Genomic DNA, 19,124 nt, shown 5'->3' with positions numbered 1-19,124 from the left:
TCAAAACTTGCAAGACAGTTCTTTAATCCTTTCGTTTAGTTTATTTACTATATTGCAACTTGTGTGCCAAAGAATGATTGCACCAGTGGATCGAAACTTCCTACCTATTCTAAAAAATATTACTCACTGTACAAGCCGTATCTTGTAATATGATACAAAACAGTTCTTTTCCCCGATGTTATTTATTATTACCTGTGAAAGATAAAATCTACATCACTCGCAACCCTCGAGCTCAGACACAATATGCTTGAACTTTTAACAAACAGCTCCATGAAGAATATTCACAACTGTAATAAACAGAAAAAATACTAAGATCGTTTAAAGAATGGAGGCCGAATTGTTTCATTGTAGAAACTGACGAGTGTCGGAGATGAATTTTAATGGAGGAGAAGTAAAAGATTATGTGATATAATACAAGAAAAAACAACAACAAAAAACACGTTGTACACACCACTACAGTTTTAAATTGTACTATTTGTTTGACTGATTACAGATAGTTTAACCAGTGGTGGATTTAAAGTTCTGTAAGGCTAGGGATTAATATTTTTTCGTGAGCCATACATCCCATGCAATTTTACATAGACTAAAATTATCAATGGGCCCTGGGACTGAGCCCCCTGCCTAAATACGGCACTGGGTTTGACAACTAGGGTATGCATGCTCTGACATATGAGGATAAAACATACACACGTCTTTTTTAGAAAATAAATATCGTAACATTGGGGTATGAATGTATCCCTACACGGTAGGGATTTCTATTCATACAAAATAGAATATTGTAGTTTTTCTACTCGTATGTTATGGATAAGGTAATAAATCCACCTTCTTATAAACTGGTAAGAAGTGGAGTTCTGATGAGCTGGCAAGTAGCGAGCTTTTTATTAACACGAGTAATAGCTGAGAATTTATTTCAGTGATGACGAGAAACCCACTTGTTGAGAAATTTATATGCAAAAACGGCTCGTTTGGGCTGAGAAAACACTTTACATAGAAGAGCGAACAACGTTTCGACCTTCTATGTAAAGTGTTTTCTCAGCCCAAACGAGCCGTTTTTGCATATAAATGAGAATTTATTTGCTACCTAGTTGTTATGTTATAACGTACGCTATTCTCATTTGGTAAGGTTGAACACTTTTTTTGAGAAGCTAATAAAATTGAGAGTTATTAAGAATAGAAATAATGTCTAACAACTTATGGGTGAAATCAAAGAAAGATATCCATAATTATTAAATCCAGTGCCAACAAAGCTTTCGCTCAGTACCAAAGATTATCAGGCCGGCTGGGATACAATAGATGTACTAGTGGTTTCGGTATTGTTCATATTTTCAGTTATGGTGTGACTCACATTAGTTAATTGAATTGATATGATTATCAATTTTATTTAATTGACTGACAAATCAGATTTTTAAGCTATATATTAAAAGCATAATATTATTAATTGAAATTGGTTTGAACTTTGTACAAAGTTACCTAATGGCTATTCTGAGCTAGCCGTCACTATTTTAGCAGTGGCAGACTAAAGTAGCGTATCTCAGCCGGATTTGTCAGATGACCCAGGTGTCTGGACTTTGGTCGTCACGACCTCATTACCTCTACAAGGGTAAGACTTGATGTATCTTGGCGCAATTCGTCATAATCCATGAAAAAAGGTGATATGTGTACCTCTCAGACATCTGGAAGACTCAAAACAGAGTTGAATCTGTTCCAGGAACACCTCCTGGAAATCTGCTCACAACCCACCGTTTGAAAAACACTTATCTAAGAGCAATAATAATAATTTAACAATATTTTAAACAATCTCTTCTACAAAATCCAACGTGCACCTGTTATTTACAGGGAGATATCAGTTTTCTTTATTTAACATTCTAGTAATAAATACCTATACTCGTAACACTTGAATTATGAAACACAAAATGCTCATAAACTTTATAAAAATTATCAGGTACGTAAACGATTATATATTTGGTCCAATATTATAAATGTTTCAAATTTTTGCAAGGTACCTTTTTTTATTATTAAACAAATTCGGAGGTAATACCTGAATATAAATATTGTTCATTCAGAATTTTTTACTTAGGTTACAAACTAAAAAAATAATCCGTAGTGGGGATTCTGGTGTTTATTGCAAATTCAACAATATACAATACACAAATGAATATTACAACAATAAAACTGTAATAAATCTTTCATAATCAAAACCAAGAGTTTCAGTATATTTGTCTTAATAAAAATGTCTACAAAATTTACCTAGATGATGAAATTCATCCAGGTTTTTTTACAGAAATTAAAATTAAACTGCAACTTATTTAATTATATCAGCCTGTGTGTATGTATTTGCACATACATATTAGCATGACTCTAACAAAACCTAATCAATATTTAAGATTTTAATTAAACAAGAACAGTAAACCAAATACTTAAAATTTTAACACAAATTATAACAACATTCTGAGTCACAGAACATCTATCTAACACCTACTTGAATAATTATATTAACAAATTAATTACAAATTTACAGTCAACAAAAAAAGGGAAAACGTTAAGTAGATCAGTATACTGTTTAGTAGAAAATACATTTTGCACCAGCCCACCTATAGGAAATAAGCACTTATTTTTTTAATAACCAGGAAACCAGCTCTAGCTATATGCTTGAATGATGAAAGCAGCTGAAAGAATAAAGAATGTTTTCGAACTTATGATCATTTATATCATAAGAAGAAAAGCACTCTCTGAATAACAATGTAACACTAAAGCAAAAGAGTACATATGTACAACTGATAGAACAAGTGTTGTGATTGTTTCAATGAAAAAATGTCAAACAAGTTCTTACATGAGAAATTTCAAATCACCATAATTGAATTCTACTATAGAACAACATCTAAGTAAATATAAATACATGTACCCTTGTAATTACATGGCTTTCAAAGATTTTCATTTATTACAACTCATCAGAACATACATAATCTAAGTTTACAAAGCCAACAAATGAGTAAATGGTTCCTTTTGTTTTGAAATTCCGGTTTTTCATGCGCGTACAACAATTTCACAGAAAAGTTGGTAGAGTTTTAACTTTGAAGGGTTGCTACTGCTTGTTTGCAGAGTAGGACAGTGTTTCAGTCTATTCTGATCCCAAGAAGGCCTTGCTATAGAAACCCAAACATTACCCCACTCTAGAAACTGGCAGGAGCAGTCCATAAAAGCCAAAACCTGTACTATGTCTACACTGCTTAAAATACCCTTACAGCAAGAGAAAACCTGCTCATAATATAATTGAATTTGATTAAATTTACAAAAAAAATATTTGCTAAACAAGCTTTCTTCTGATGTGACCCATTACTTACTGAAGTAAGATGCATCGTTGTAAAAAACCTTCTTTGAAACTCTTCAACAACTTATAACTAACACACAGAACAAGTTTATTAAACCTCATTAAAGTTACAATATTTAATGAAATAAAGGAAAGACTAATCCTAGGTATTACATTAATAATCATTTTACAATCTGATAAAGATGCATACAAAGGCATGTCTTTGAAAAGAATTGCAGGATATTCAGGATATGTATGTTCATATAGCCTTGCATTTTCTGTATAGGCTGCAGTAATTTTAAATGTTCAAGTTTCTATGCATGTAACATGGTTCAGATGTCTACAGGAAAACTAGAGTATTCACTATTAACTAATGAGTTGCTTATCTTTCACCAACTATAATCACAACCTACATCCAAGTTGAAAAGATACAGCAGTCTAATAAGTAAAAATGTTTCCTGGTTTATTACCTACATTAAATTTAAATCAGTGTCAAAAATAATAATTTAAATATATCAAATACTATGAACAATAACAACAAAAAAACTCACAATTATTATAAAGATTTTAATGAGAAGTATGCCCTGACCTCCCAGGGGGTCATAGAAATAGTAAAGGTTCCTTTTCTAAAATATAGTGAAAATTATAGTTCCAGAAATTCATAGTTCGCCAATAATAAATGTGAATTTGTATATCCATCTAAACAATTTCCATTACTATATCTGAGATGACAGAGATTCCACTATAGAAATTCTGATAATTTTCTTCATGGAGTCTGAATTTTCCTCTCCAATTGAACAAATTGCAAAATCTTTATATTTTCATGGATAGGTCATTAAACTTTGTTTTGATCTAGTTTGTGCAAAAGTAGACAATAAGAAGCCAGAGAAATGTATTTGAACTTTCAAAAGTTTCACTGGAAGATCTGTGGGTTGCAGCTATAAGTTACACAGAAGAATAAAAATACTGAAAGTTATCATCTAATTTAGTTATTCTAAATAATTGTTGGATGAGAAACGATTATTGTAGGATATCTCTTGAACAATGAACTGAACAAACTACAAGAAACTAAAGAAACTGTATTGTCTACAATATCAATAACAAAAAGACCTAACTTTATCACCTTGAGACAGGAAACTGATATTTGATTTTCCTTTTATACCATTCTAAAATATAGCATCTGTTTCATGACCACCGCAAAAATAACCAGGTTTCCTCAATAATAAAATGTTTTTTTTTGCTTTTTTCTTTTTAAAGGATGAATGAGAGCTATCTTTACCAAGCTGATGAAACAATAAAATAGCTATGTTTAAAACACGTCACTGGTTTTCACTATGTGTCATCTAGGAATGCATCCAATATGAAGCGGCTGCCACCGATACACGACACTAAGTGAATTGCATTGTAAAATTATTATTGCATGGGTGGCAGCTTAGCTATCTGTAACATAGATTTTAAGTTTGGAGTTGTTGCAATCCAGTCCAAGAGCTTTAGGTTTTTCAGTCACAACGACCATCATCCAAGCTGTCACTAATTTCAGTTTGTTCTTTCTGAGATGTTGGAATTTCTTGGACTTGTTGGTAAAAAAGAAGACAAATATGACAAAATATTTTTGTTTTCAATATCTGAACTTTTAAAGTTACATTTCAACATAAAATAAGGGTTTTCTTCAGGAACACTTTTTGTTATATTTTCATATGAATAAATGATGACTTTACATTTCTTTCTAAAGTGAATGGTTTTCACATAAAATAAAAATGCCACATTATCCAAATAATATATCACTTCAACCTCATTTTATCTTAACTGGATAAACTAAACTAATGTAAACTATAACAGTTTACATTCCGTGAAGCATTCTCTTAATTATCAGCTGACAGGCATATTTAGTTTCCATTTATTGTTGTTTTGAAAACTTAGGTACTTAAAACAGATGGAATGCTAAGCTCGTAGTTTTTTAATACAAACCTTTTCAGACAATTCTAAAAATATTAAATTATATTATGAAGTGGATTTTATCTCAGCTGATTGACAACACTAATATTTTACTGTATGTGTGATTACACATGAATATAATGTGCTTCTTATCAGAGATCATTTTTCTGTTAGCATAACATATTGACTTTGGTTAGAAAACTGCCATACCTTACAGAACATACCCATTTAAGGTATCGATAATTAAGGTCATGGTAATGTACAACTCTTAATAACACAAAGTATTATGCCCAAATAACAGAGCTTGACCCACACTATAATATCGTCCATAACTCCCTCTACATTAGCACAACACAATCATGATCAATTTGTTCGTCTTCCTGTCCCTGGATCTTCACTGTAACATTCTCTACAACTCCATGCTGATTATCTTCATGCCTCTAAACCCATGTTCAAGAATCATTTTGATAAAAGATAATACAAGAGTTATATATTTATCATCAAATTCTCAGTATTCTGGAGTTGAAAGAATATTGTAAGTAAAAAAATGGTTGAACATTCTTGAGAATGACATGCACCAGGCCCTTCATGGAGAGTAGACTGCACATACCTCACAGATGGTATCTGTTCACATGGCCAAAGCAAGTACAATAAAGCCACTGTAACATACATGATCCTCTACATTTTTTCCAAAATACCTAACACATTCATGTTTAACATACTACTACAACAGTTTTGGCTGACTTCAATGTATTTTTAGACGTTGGTCTTATGCAAAAGATCAAACCAACTATTTTACAGTAAATTGATGTGTTGTATACACTTCACCACAATTAATCTATCTATCTTATGAGCCTGTTTCTTTATGTTTACAGAGTGTATTTGTACAACACACTGGGTAGGCATCATAGTGTGTTTTTTGATGTCAGTGTACATATGCATAAAGTATATGTATAACTTCTTATATTAAACACATTGCTGTCTTTTATTTATTATTAAAATTTATATCATATAACAATTTGTGTATACTGAGGCTCTGCTCCATGACTATGTACAAAACAGTTCTTTTTCCACATATCTTTTGTACAGTTTGAACAACATATAAAGTTTTTCTTTTATTTTGAGAACATACAAGGGTGTAATCGAAATGTTAAAAAATAACTATTCTGACTTATTCTAAGTTTGCCTGATCATTCATATTATATACATATATATACATTTTTTTCCTTACTGTATATACCATGCATATAGATACACTGTATGTGTAAACTATCTATTAACTGATATGTCATTTGGCAAAACTACATTTTACTGATTGATTAATAAAATATATATACTGAAACGTTTAGAACTTTCCATTAATAATATTGTGACAACATGGCTTTCTGATAAACTCACTTCCATTGGGTTTACTGTAATGGTCAAAAAGTTACCATCCCATGCCATTTCATGGTCATCTCAGCAGTTGCCTTGCAATTGACGATGGGATGCTCGAATTCTAATTACTCCCAGTACAATCATGAACACCAAAAACCCAACACAGATGATAATAATGACAGTGACAGTATGACCTGGAAATAAACATTTTTACTTTATTAGTTTGCAAGTTATACAAAACACCCAATATAGATGATAATACAGGTGACCTCAACTTCAGGTTTAGCCAGGTGGAGGGTGGCTGGAGAAAATATAGGGTAACTAAAGTGCATTTTGGAGTGGCTATAATCCCATACTAATTTGTGTGTTATTTTTTCTTTGTGAAGAAACAAACTCACATGGTTGACAAATATGTTCCACAAGATAATGCTTAAACCTGGATCTATGGTGGTTTTTAGTATGCATTTCATAGGTTCACTATAGTCTTTACAAATGTAAGATATCTTTAGACTATTCAAATATTGCACATTTTAAGCATAAAATTCAATAATATTCTATCTAAGATTATGAGTTTTAGAAGTTTTACTGATTATATCAATCTTTTAAAAACATTCAAGTCTAGATTTATTTCCTTGGTATACTGTTTACAGTAAATATTAGGGAACAAATTGTAATATGTTGACATATTGTTACCTTTAGTTATTACTATTATTATATTTAGTCAATATTAGCCATATAAGTTCCATATATAGTATGACAATCACATTTACAATAGTCTTTAAAATATTACTTTCTTAGTTACATTAACAACTGCTATTGCTTTCCTTTTTGGCTACTATTATTTTCATTGAATTTTCTATTTGCTAGAAGCTTATGTTGTCCCCTTTTTGGATTTTACTCAAGATTTAATGTAATTTATTACTTCCTTTGTGTGTTTGTTACAGGGTTAGTTGAAACAAACATTATATATCACATTATATTTAACATGTTTTCTCTGTATTACACTCAATATTGTTATACTTGCATGCATTATTTAAATTTTGCTTATTTATCATTCTTCATCTTAATAAACATTAGTTTTTGATTGTATTATTGGAAAATTACTGCCCTTGACTGAAACAATTATAGGTTTCTCATATATTGTCATAGACGTTACTTGTGTCAGAAGCTAGAAAATAGGGATAGCTTACCGAGTTTTCTTTCATCAAAAGAAGTGCTAAGGAAAAAGAGAGAAAAACCAGTCATGTTTATACTAAGGTTACTTTTCCAAACAAGTTTATGACAGTAGTTTGTGTTCCCTAAGTAAGGTATATACTATATTAACTTTTAATAACAATATTAATTACAATGCTTAGTATATTGAATGTTATTACATTTTATTTTGAGTCATTCTTTATTATTATATTTTTATTGCAAAATTCTGTTTTGCTTTGTCAGCTTCACATATATTTAGGACTAACCTAAATATCCTAAACTGGCTGAACTTCATGAAATATTAGTAGAATTCTGGTTAACACTATCATTAACAGTGACATTACCCAACTTATGAAAAAATGCATTCTAATTGCTATAAATTAAAACATAAGATAAGCATATTTATTTATCCATGCTTGTTTCCAAATATATTTTTAGTTTCTCTCTAAGTACACAGCTCATTCTGATCAGACTTAATTAAACATATGTCACACAATGTAATCACAGAAAGAGCACTCTCCTAAATCATTTAATCACTAACTTACTGAACACTTCCAACCTCTTTGTCTTATTCCATGAGACTGGCAATGTTCAAGACTCTTTGAGTTTTGCCTAATCAGTCTACAGAACTCAGAAGTTATCTTTGTTCTTATAATGCTACACAAGCAATAAATAAGTTACGAATGAGTTATTAGACAATGGTGATATGTCAACAAACTGATTATGGTTAAAAACTACCAAAATATACATATATATTTTATTAATAGTTAATTGTTGGATTATGTACATGATTAAATAATTCCTCATACTGCTTAAATAAATTGATTACTAGAAGATATGAGGCCACATAAGAAATGGTATACTTTATGGTATGGTGATTAGACAAACAATGAGTGAGTATTCTGTATTGTTCACAAACTTGATTTACTACATGAAACATACGAGTAGAAATGCTACTTACTAGCTGAAGTTCTAGCAACGGCTTCACTGTTTTCTAATAATTTACTTGTGACATATGCTGCTTGCATGGTCATGGTGCTCAGGCTTTCTCTTAAACCTCCTTAAATTGAAGTTGTCTGAGCTGATTCCTCTTACCCTGTTTAAATCTGACCCTAACCCTTACTTTATTCTCACTGTTACTGAGAAAACAAGAAAAAAAAAGATAACACATCTGCATCATCAATTTTGTAACAATCTTAAACACCTCAATCATATGTAATTCTTCTTTTTCAAGAGAAAACAGTTAATAACAGTTCACAGTAAAACTCAATGTCAGAACGACAACTATTTAAATAAAACTATTCATTTAAAGTTTGTACATTTAATGCCACTTTAATGATAAAAAATATTTTAATGAAAAATGCATATGGTCTAAAATTTCTTAAGTAATTTCATAAATTACTTTGTGAACTGCAGTTTGTCTTACTGTTTGGATGTATTCATTGCTAATGAATTGACCGTTCAGACCTGAGCAGACCAGTTTGAAGGCATGGTTGAGATAGTAAGCTGGTTTATGATTCTAATACATTATTTCCCTCAGAAGCATTTCATAGTTATGACTAGAGTATGCACCTGAAGCAGAAATGGAAAGAAATATTTTACAGTTACATGTATCTATAAAGATTTTCTATTATAAAAAAAACATTATTTTATTGGTTACCTTTATAAGAATAATAGTTAAAGCAAACTCTCTTCTTAAATTTCTTTAAAATTACAAAATTCAAATAAACCAGCAGTGCAAGTGCACATATATACACTGTAAAAACTTAGGTTTGACAAGTAATTTATTGTGTTAGTATTTATCAAATGCCAACCAACAGAGATAAATCTTCAATCACACTAGAAGAAAGTATTAAGTAAACTTTTCACACTAAGCAATAAAAATTATCAATTTCTTTTATAACAGTGATGTTGTACACTTCTTGAATTCTGGATTAATTTAATCCTGGCTACAATCAGTTTGTTTTTCTACACAGAGCAACTTAATGGTTTCTGAAAGTCAAGATTACTTGACAGTAATTACAATGGTAATTACTTCCCAAGAACTGTGATTTCACCAAAATAATCAGTATGATTTAAGGATCTTTCCTAACCAGTTTGCTGTTAACTTTTTAATAATGTTTCTTATCTTTTCATAAAGTTTTTAAAATAAGAGCCTGGCCAAAGGTATATTAGTACATCAGAGCTGGCTAGCTGTTCCTAGTAAAAGGCAGATTAAAATGTTAGAATTAGGTAGCCAAGTTCAGAGAAAGGTTGATTAGAAAGTAGTTGTGCCTAACAAAAAGTAGAACAGAAAATTAAGACTTGAGTAACTGTGCCTAGAAAAAGTAAATTAGAATACTAGAACTGAGTAGGTGTGCCTAATGTTGGAATATGAATCGTGTTTCTGAAGGAATAACTTGATGGATTTTCCTGTACTAGTCAGGTGAAGGATGCCAATGGGTAGCTGTGTCTAACAAAAGACAGATTAGAACATTATAAATGACAAGCTAACTTCAGATAACCACAAAATGGAACCACTGTCATTTGCTGTTTGCTTTGGTGAAATAGATATTAATGTTTTTCATTTACCTAAGTTGCAAGTAAAATTGCCAATCCATTAATTTATGTGGGAACATCTATGTTTGGGAGATCACTTGCAAGAACATTAATTCCAGATTCTAAGACAGCTCAAGTATTTTTTCACATGCATTAAGTGAAAGCGATGTAAATCTTCCCCCAATGTGTTCAAAGTAATCCATAAAGTCTTCAAGGAGACTATGGTAAGAGTACAGGAGAACCCTCTAATTCTTCCAAACAAAAATTAAACAATTAGTAAAGTGCCACTGAACCTTTTTTTGCAATGCAAATATTCCCCAGATGGGACAGTAGTAAGTTTTCAGATTTACAGCACTAAAATTGAGGGTAAAATTCCTATTGGTGTACAAAACAGAATTTTATGTAAACTTCCATTCTTCCAGTTGTTATTACACTAGAAATTAAGTTTGTTGGTAGTAGCACTAATATGATGGCTGAGCTTCAAAAATGGGATAATCCTTCTTTACTTTAAGAATGTATATGAAATGTGCAGAAACATGTAAATATGTTTGAGTTGCTGAACAAAAATATTTCTGTAAAACTTTCTACAGCACATCTGGAAAACTAATGTACTGCAATTTATCAATCCATAAAACAATTTTGATTTTAACATTAATAATGTTATTACTTCTACATGTAACTTTTGTTGAGGTTTCTTTATACTAATATTTAAGTTTAGGTCTGTTTACTATGGTACAGATAATGCTTTACCAAATAATAACTGTAATGACTTAAGGACTTGGCTTTCCTAAGTGTTTAATTTGATGTCACCACAGTTCTGGGGTAAATTTCCATGAGTACATAATTGTAATAATTTATAAATGATAGAGGATGGACAGAATTTCCAAACAAAGATAATGTGTTTAGATTGCATTAAGTGTTTTTCCAGCAAACCAATGAAATAAACAATGGTGGGGTGTTAAAAGTAGCATGTCACCAGCAGAAAAATTTAATATCAGAGCAATAACACAAACAAAATAATTGAAAGCATGACTCTAACATGTTGCCCAAACCATGTGTTCTCCTGTAATGGTAATAACATTTTTGAAAAAATAAAACAATTACAGTCTAAAATCAATCCAGCATATTGACTTTATCATGTCCCAAACACAGGGTACAGAGAAATATTATGGGTGTGTCCACTTGGAGCTTGTAGTAAAATTATTTTTTTTAAGCATGTGATATCCTTTACTATATACTCCTATATCTAGTACAGATACTCAGATTATGACATTTTGTTATATTGTTAAACCTTCTAATAATATTTGCATTTTTATTATAGGTACAATGTAATCTGTTAAAAAAAATTTACCAATGCATGAGGTTAAAGACTGTATAAGACATTTATAAACAACTACTTAACTTGTTCAACTTGAGAACTTTATTAGCTAAACAAGGAACTTAAATTTTCCTTATCAGACTGAATGCTTAATTTTGAGAATGAGAGCTGACAAAGAGCACTGTCCAAGTTTAGCCTTTTTTTTTTTGGTTTACTGGACTTAGAATCCAATGGTAATGTAACTAAAATGCTTTTCCCATGTTTGGGCCATGGGTGTGTTAAAACCAGTGATGATTCCAGTGTTTGATTAGAGTAACCCAACCAGCTGGCTAGAGTTGGCTAGCTAACTTTATCAGTTAAAAAATTAAGGAAAGCTAGGGAGGATGGTATTTGCATAGCTTTGCAAAAATTACCAAAATGTCATCAATCATAATTAAAGACCTTACAAATGAGTTATTAGACAATGGTGACATGAGCAACAAACTGATTATGGTTAAAAACTACTAAAATATACATATATATTTTATTAATAGTTAATTGTTGGATTATGTACATGATTAAATAATTCCTTATACTGCTTAAATAAATTGATTACTAGAAGATATGAGGCCACATACTTAAGTGGTACTTATTATTTATTTGAATAGAATAAAACATCTACAATAAATAAATTTGTGATTGAAACTGCACAGACATCTAAGTTTACATTTTCACTATATTAATAAATAACCAGCATATCATTTACAAAAATGTATAGTTAGTGTTTAACAAACATTTTGAACTTTTGCTTTTCTTAAAAAGTAAAGGATACTCTTAATCTGAAGTGAAAAAAAAAAATTTCAACAAATGTAATTAACATACATATCGTATTTTTAATAATCTGATCAAGCTGGTATTGGGTATAGTTAAACATGATGTAGTCTAATGCAATGTATAACCACATGGTGTTTGTGCTATATAAAAAAAAAAACAGTTTGTAAACTACTAAATTTATTTGAGAATTTTAATGTTACTGATGTTTAAAGTTTCCAAGTTTAGGCTAATAAAATCTACCATTACATAACTAAGATAAAAAGCATCAAATGGAATTTACTTTAGGTGTCTCAATTTATTTATACACCAGTTTGAATAACTGGTCTCAAGTTGTATAGCTGTAAAAACTTTGATAACAACTGTCATGACAGACAAAACCTATTTACCGATTGAACCAAAAAACTGATAATTGTACACTATTAATCACATGAATAAGTCATTTAATAAAATTCACTGTTTAATTGCACATATCCTGAAAAATGCAGAACCCCTGGAGTGAAAAGCATGGGTTTTGTAGCTGACCCCTTACTGCAAGTCCATCAATTCACGATACATCTACCATTCAGGAGGAAACCCTTTCAATCTTTTCAATAATCTAAAAATAATTACAATATTACTTTCTAGTGCAACTTGTCATCTCTAATTAAATAAGGAGAGACTAAAGGGAAGACACCTAGTCAGCACCACCCACTGCCAAGTCTTAGGTTACTCTTTTACCAACAAACAGTGTGACTGATCTTCACAATACAAGTTCCCTACAGTCAACAGGAAGAGCAAGGTTAACAGTTCTTATAAGATAGGATCTGTAGTTTTGTTTAGTTCTATTTCATAACGTTTTGTAAGGATGAAGATCAGGAATTTTAATAAGTAGAAATGTGTGGTTTCATTTCTAATTCAAAAAAATTAAGGAGAACTGCCCAGTAAAAACAAGTGTTTATACTTTATTTGCACCATTTAATAACAACATTAAACCCTACTGTTAATATCCATTAAACCAGTGGTTCCCAACCTTTTTTTGCCCCAAACCACTAAAACATTTTAATATGTTCTTGCACCCCTTACAGTAATTATTTATTTAAGAATAAAAATGAAGGTGGGCAAAACAAATTTTTATAATTAGTTTTTAATGATATATAAACAAAAACGAAACATTTGGAAAAGAAAAATATTACAACAAACTAAAAGTTGCATAAACCCTACATGACCTACAAAAAAATAAATTTTCATCCATGCATGAAATGAAATTTCTGATTTTGAAATGTTCATAAGCCAATTTATATTTAATGATTCTTTTGTTCCTGTTTATTTCTTACAAGTTTTTCAAAGCATGGCACAATTTTTGAATATATAGGACAGTACCCTTAATATAAACACAAAAAAAACTGAAATGAAACGAGCACCCCTGGTTGGAAACCACTGCATTAAACACTAATGTTATTCAAATACAATGTTAGTATTTTAATTTTAAAAACTTACATTTTTTAAAAAATCATGCATCAGATAATTCTCACATTTACATATGTATTTCAGAAAGTTATCACATTAACACCACAGGTGTTAATAATATTGTGTGGTGATTATAATTTTGGTAGGTATATTGATTTACTACAAGTAAGACCAAGAAATACATTTTGTTTAAATTTCATACACATGCATAATTACATCTACAAATACTTGATTAAAACTTTATATTTACAATTTAGTTTTTAGATGACAAATCTAACAACAGTATATTATGTATAAAAGCAAACAACAGTATATTATGCAGAATTGAAACTTTATGTGTGTCAAGTAGAAATATTAACACTAAAGAACTTATCTAAATTACTAATTTGGTGTTTAGGTCTTGATACAATATCTGAAAATTCTTTCAAGTTAGAACTTTTAAACTAACAAATGTTGTATTATCCCAAGACATTCTGAATAAATGGTTGGATGTTATAAACCAAACACAAAATACCTCACTGTTGATAGCATCATTGCAACAAAAATATTGCTGATTTTCACAAAAATCTTTATCTTTGTGAGATTACATCATGATCAATGTTCTAAAAGACAAAGAAAAGGGAAATATAATGTAATCAGAAACATCGTAAAATATAACCGATGTCCACTTTCCTTATTGGCTATGTACTTTCAATATAAAACCTCAGTATCAGCTTTAATTACTGTTTTTTATGACTGTCTTTTCCCTTTCTTTTTCCAACCAAATCCTTCAGCTTTCCTAACAATGTTATATTAGAACCTGGTAATGAGAAAATACATATATAATTTAATTTTGTCATGATTTAAGCTGTAACTACATTAGCCAATTAACTCCAAGGTCTCATTTTAATAACCTTCATTTATATTTACATTATACAATTGGCATGTTTCTCAAACCAATTATTTAATGAAAGGGTTTAACTGGTAACAAAACTGGTATCTTAACTGTCAATCAGTTTACACTAAATGCCTTAACAACACATTCATTCACTTTATTAACATATAAAATTATGTACAATTAGAAGATGTTTCACAGATAATATTCAATTCTACAAAAATATGTTTGACATATATAAATTTAAATTTTTCAACTGCTCTGCAACCTTTTTATCACACTCATTTTTATTACTCACATAATGCGTATAATGTTTACACACACACATGGACAAAAAGCAAAATCAACTAGCAAAAGTAAATATACCCCACAATTTAAAAAAATCACAAAACCATATCAGGCCGCATATCACATATTCCCAACATCAGCAGAAAAATAAATTTGGTAAAAAACTAGCAACAAAATATGACATTCCAGTTAATACCAAAATCAGGCACATAACTAAGGTCTATACTATATAAAAACACTGACAAACACAACAAACACCAACATTATAAAATACAATGTGATAACTGCCATGACTTCTATATTGGAAAAACAAGTAGAAAAATGGAAACCAGATTCAACAAACATAAAAAGTCACCTTCACGTTTTTAAATACTGCAAATCAAATAAACACAACATAACCATAGAAAACACCAAAACCCTAAATAAAGAAACAAACAAACAAATGCAAAATTAAAGAAGCCTTCCTATACTACAACTCAAGCACAAAATAAAGGTGTTCCTTTGTATTGGTTTATATCTAAATATAATCAAACATCTAAACATGCCCTCTACATTCCTACACTCAGTTACACAACCACCTTCAAACATGTAGTCAGCTACTGGTTGGTAACCCTTTCTTTCTTTGTGAACATGACGATGACTGAAGAAAGTCGAAACATCGTTTGTTTTTTCTACCCACACCTACCGTTTTTCAATAGATAATTTTCTCTAAAAGTGGCTTTGTCTTGTCATCAAAGAATATGTGATTTGGATTGTCTACCAATCCATTTCCTACTTAGTTGCTCTACATGTTTATCAAAGGTCCACTCACGTATTGGAAAAGGGGAAGAGTTGGTTTCCTTCCACCTTGTCAAACTCTAAACTTTTAAGTTTGAGGAAGAAGCTGAAGGGTCATTCAATGGTCAAATCATCCATGGGACTGGCAGGTGACCCCCACAGAATGCCTTGAAAAAAATTCAAGTGCTCATCTACCCATATAATGAAAAATTGCCAAAGATTAGATCAATATCTCTAATAGTTTCTGAATTACAGCCCTGTAAAATTTAATTGGGGGGGGGGGCAAATTCATTTTTTTGGGCAACTTTGGCTGCTTAAAGTTGCAAGAGTAATGGTGGTAGAAGGCTGAAATTTGCTACACAGACTGAATTAATCTCACAGAATTCAACAACAGTCTCACACCAAGTTTATCTCTCTTAAGATTTGCATTGTATAAGGCAGTAAAATGACCTGAAACCCCAAAATCTTAAAAAACATTGGTTTATGTAATAAGCCATAGCTCTAAGACTTAATATGATACAAAGCTGATTTCTTTTTCTAATTTCCTATAACATCATTTATCAGTTGATAAATCAGCAATTGTTGTAATTAAAAGTCTGTCAGGTCTCCTGTAAAAAAATTGAGCTGCATGCAACTTTTTATGATTTAGCTAAAAATAGCCCTACTTCAGGCCACAGTTTGACCAGTTAGGCCTACTTTATTAGGCCTAGATCTACTTGTTCATAGCAGAGAATTCTTAATGAATTCGAGGAATCATACAAAATAGGTTTCACATACCCTAACAGTAATAGCACAATTTTTGTGATATATACTAATACATGTATAATATGTGTTTGACATGGTCAGATGGGTAGGGTACTCCACTTGCAATCTGAAGGTTGTGAGTTCAAATCCCCATTCCAACAAGCATGCTCACCCTTTCAATTAAGGTTATTTTATTATAAAAGTCACCCCCACTATTCACTGGTAAAAGAGTAGCACAAGCGTTGGCTTTGGGTGGTGATGACTAGCTGCATTCACTGTTAAATTAGAGAAAGCTAGCATCAAGAGCCTTTATGTGACTTTGCAAGACATTATAAACTAAACCACATGTAATATAAAAATGTAATGAATCATAAAAAACAAATAACAGTACATATCAGTATAAATTCTCAGTAGAAATTTTATGTCAAATAATATGTAATAGCATAACATAATAATTTATGACATTAAAATATTGAATACAATGTTAAGTGATCACTCTTTGTGTTGTGAATATCATTGTTATCACTGTGTGGTAAATAAGTAGATATTTATATTAATCCGTTTGTTAAACATGTTTTTGTTGCACTTCCTAACATTTTATTTTTTACAAGTGTCTAAAATGCTACAGTTGAATCAGCAATAAACAAAATTTATCTCCAAAATGTAAATCCCTTGAAATTTCAAAAACTTTAGGTGGAGTTGAGTATTTTTGGGGGGGTAATGTAAGCTTCCTCATGTCTTTTGGAAAAAGAATAACTGTGGTGTAGGGCTTTCTTTGGAATTAACTTGGGGTTAAAATAAAGTTTATTTACATAAAGCTCAGGTACAAAAGAACAGTGAATCAGTTTTAGTTTGTTTTTAAATAGCACAACTTTTGTACACAAAAAAAGTTTTAATCTCTGAAATTATAATAATTTGTACAAATATGATGTTAAATTTACCCTACTTTTTTTAACAGAATAAATCAAAAACATTTTTTTAAATATTCCTATATGAAACCTCTTAACACAAGTGTCATTAATGTATGTGATGTCTCTTATCAAAGTGCTTTTTATGTAAAGATAGTTGACATGGTTTTATCAAGTTAAATGCAAATCATTGTTGCAGTCTGTGATCGTACATGTTGATATTGATTCAATATCTGGATAATATTTGTCTTCTACAATGCTAAATTTGTGTCTTTAAAACATCTAATAATTCTGAAATAACTTCATGTGATTTGGTTGAATAATATATGGTTATATTTAGCAAGTGTAGTGTGTTTTAAAGTTTCTGTAAATGTCACATTTGGTTATCCAGATTAGCTGTTCAAAGTTAAGAAAATGAGTGGGGAAGAGCCTGATGTGGAAACAGGCCAAAGAAGTTTAGCAGGTAAGTACAGAATAAGAATATTAAATATTTCAAGATAAATAGTGAAAAAGAAACATGTTTTCTGTGTTGTAATGGTACAAGTTTTTCTTGCCATTTTATATATGTGTTTAATAATTTTGATTTAATATTATCATTTCAACTGTTTCTAAAGAAAAATGTGCTTTTGCCCATTCTACAAAATGTTTTATATGTACATAAAATATGCTTAATGTTCTTAATTTATTCTTGTGAATTATTTACCAAAGGGATTTAAAATAATAAATGTGACGTAAGATCTCTCGTTTCATTTACCACTTGTTGAAACATTATACCAGTTTTAGGGAATTTCACCCCTCAATTTGCCCTTGTCAAGGCTAAATCATTCGTGGCAAAATTCTCTGAAACTGGTATAACTCAAGTGACGAATGGTAAATCAAATATTTGCAGAGACACTGTAGTTAAATGACATTTATAATTGTTTTGAGTCTGAATTTTTTTTTAATATCTAAAAAAAGATTTACAGCTAACGAGATTATATTCAACAAACAGTTAATTTAGAGCCATTTTTTATGATTGATTGGTCACTAATTACAGTTTGTCATTATCTCATTGAAAACGTAACCTGGCAGATATAAAAGACTGGTTAGTGTAGGTAGTGTTTGTTTGTTTATTTTAAAGGTTAATATTTGAAAAGTAAAAAACATTTGGACATAAGAAAACCAGATTTTCCTTACAATTTACTTTTAATTTCAACAGTGAACAACATTAAAAAATTACCATTTCTGTGTATTCTTTAATTGTTTTTATTATTATTATTTCTGTTAGATTCAGAGTCTGAGTCGAGCACTTATGAAAGTGCTAAATATATCAGATCAACATCAAGTGAAATTGAGATTCAGATTGAGGAATCCACAGAGGTATCATTACATTGTTCAATAGTTAAAAAGAGTTTATGAATCTGTTTATTATTTATTACATAATGCATGTTTATTAGCACTTCTCCTGTTTTATCATTACAAAATAGTTACATTGTTAACTTTTTTTTTACTTAAAAACATCAACAAATATTCAAATTTCTTGTATTTTAAAGTTCTAATGGTGTATGTAAAAAAATCAAATCTTATAAACAGTTTTTAATGTACAACTGTCATGTGATTTAAGTA

At 30.3% G+C, this 19,124-nt stretch overlaps 1 long non-coding RNA gene across 2 annotated transcripts; it reads right to left on the bottom strand.

Annotated features, from left to right (window-relative positions):
• Positions 1–1,933: 1,933 nt before the first annotated feature.
• On the bottom strand, positions 1,934–18,591 carry LOC143247037 (uncharacterized). 2 transcript variants are annotated; one of them, XR_013026323.1, is made up of 5 exons: positions 9,240–18,591; positions 8,775–8,952; positions 7,810–7,835; positions 6,641–6,813; positions 1,934–4,880 (listed from the first exon to the last, which is right to left on the bottom strand). It is a non-coding gene; the product is annotated as an uncharacterized LOC143247037 (long non-coding RNA). The 2 variants fall into 2 exon arrangements; XR_013026322.1 differs by having other exon boundaries at positions 8,775–18,591.
• Between the last annotated feature and the right edge of the window lie 533 nt (positions 18,592–19,124).

Source organism: Tachypleus tridentatus, chromosome 3, assembly GCF_004210375.1.
Source record: "Tachypleus tridentatus isolate NWPU-2018 chromosome 3, ASM421037v1, whole genome shotgun sequence".
Classification (NCBI taxonomy): Eukaryota; Metazoa; Arthropoda; class Merostomata; order Xiphosura; family Limulidae; genus Tachypleus; species Tachypleus tridentatus.
The sequence above is the reverse complement of the archived record's forward strand: the minus strand, read 5'-3'. Positions and strand labels throughout refer to the sequence as shown.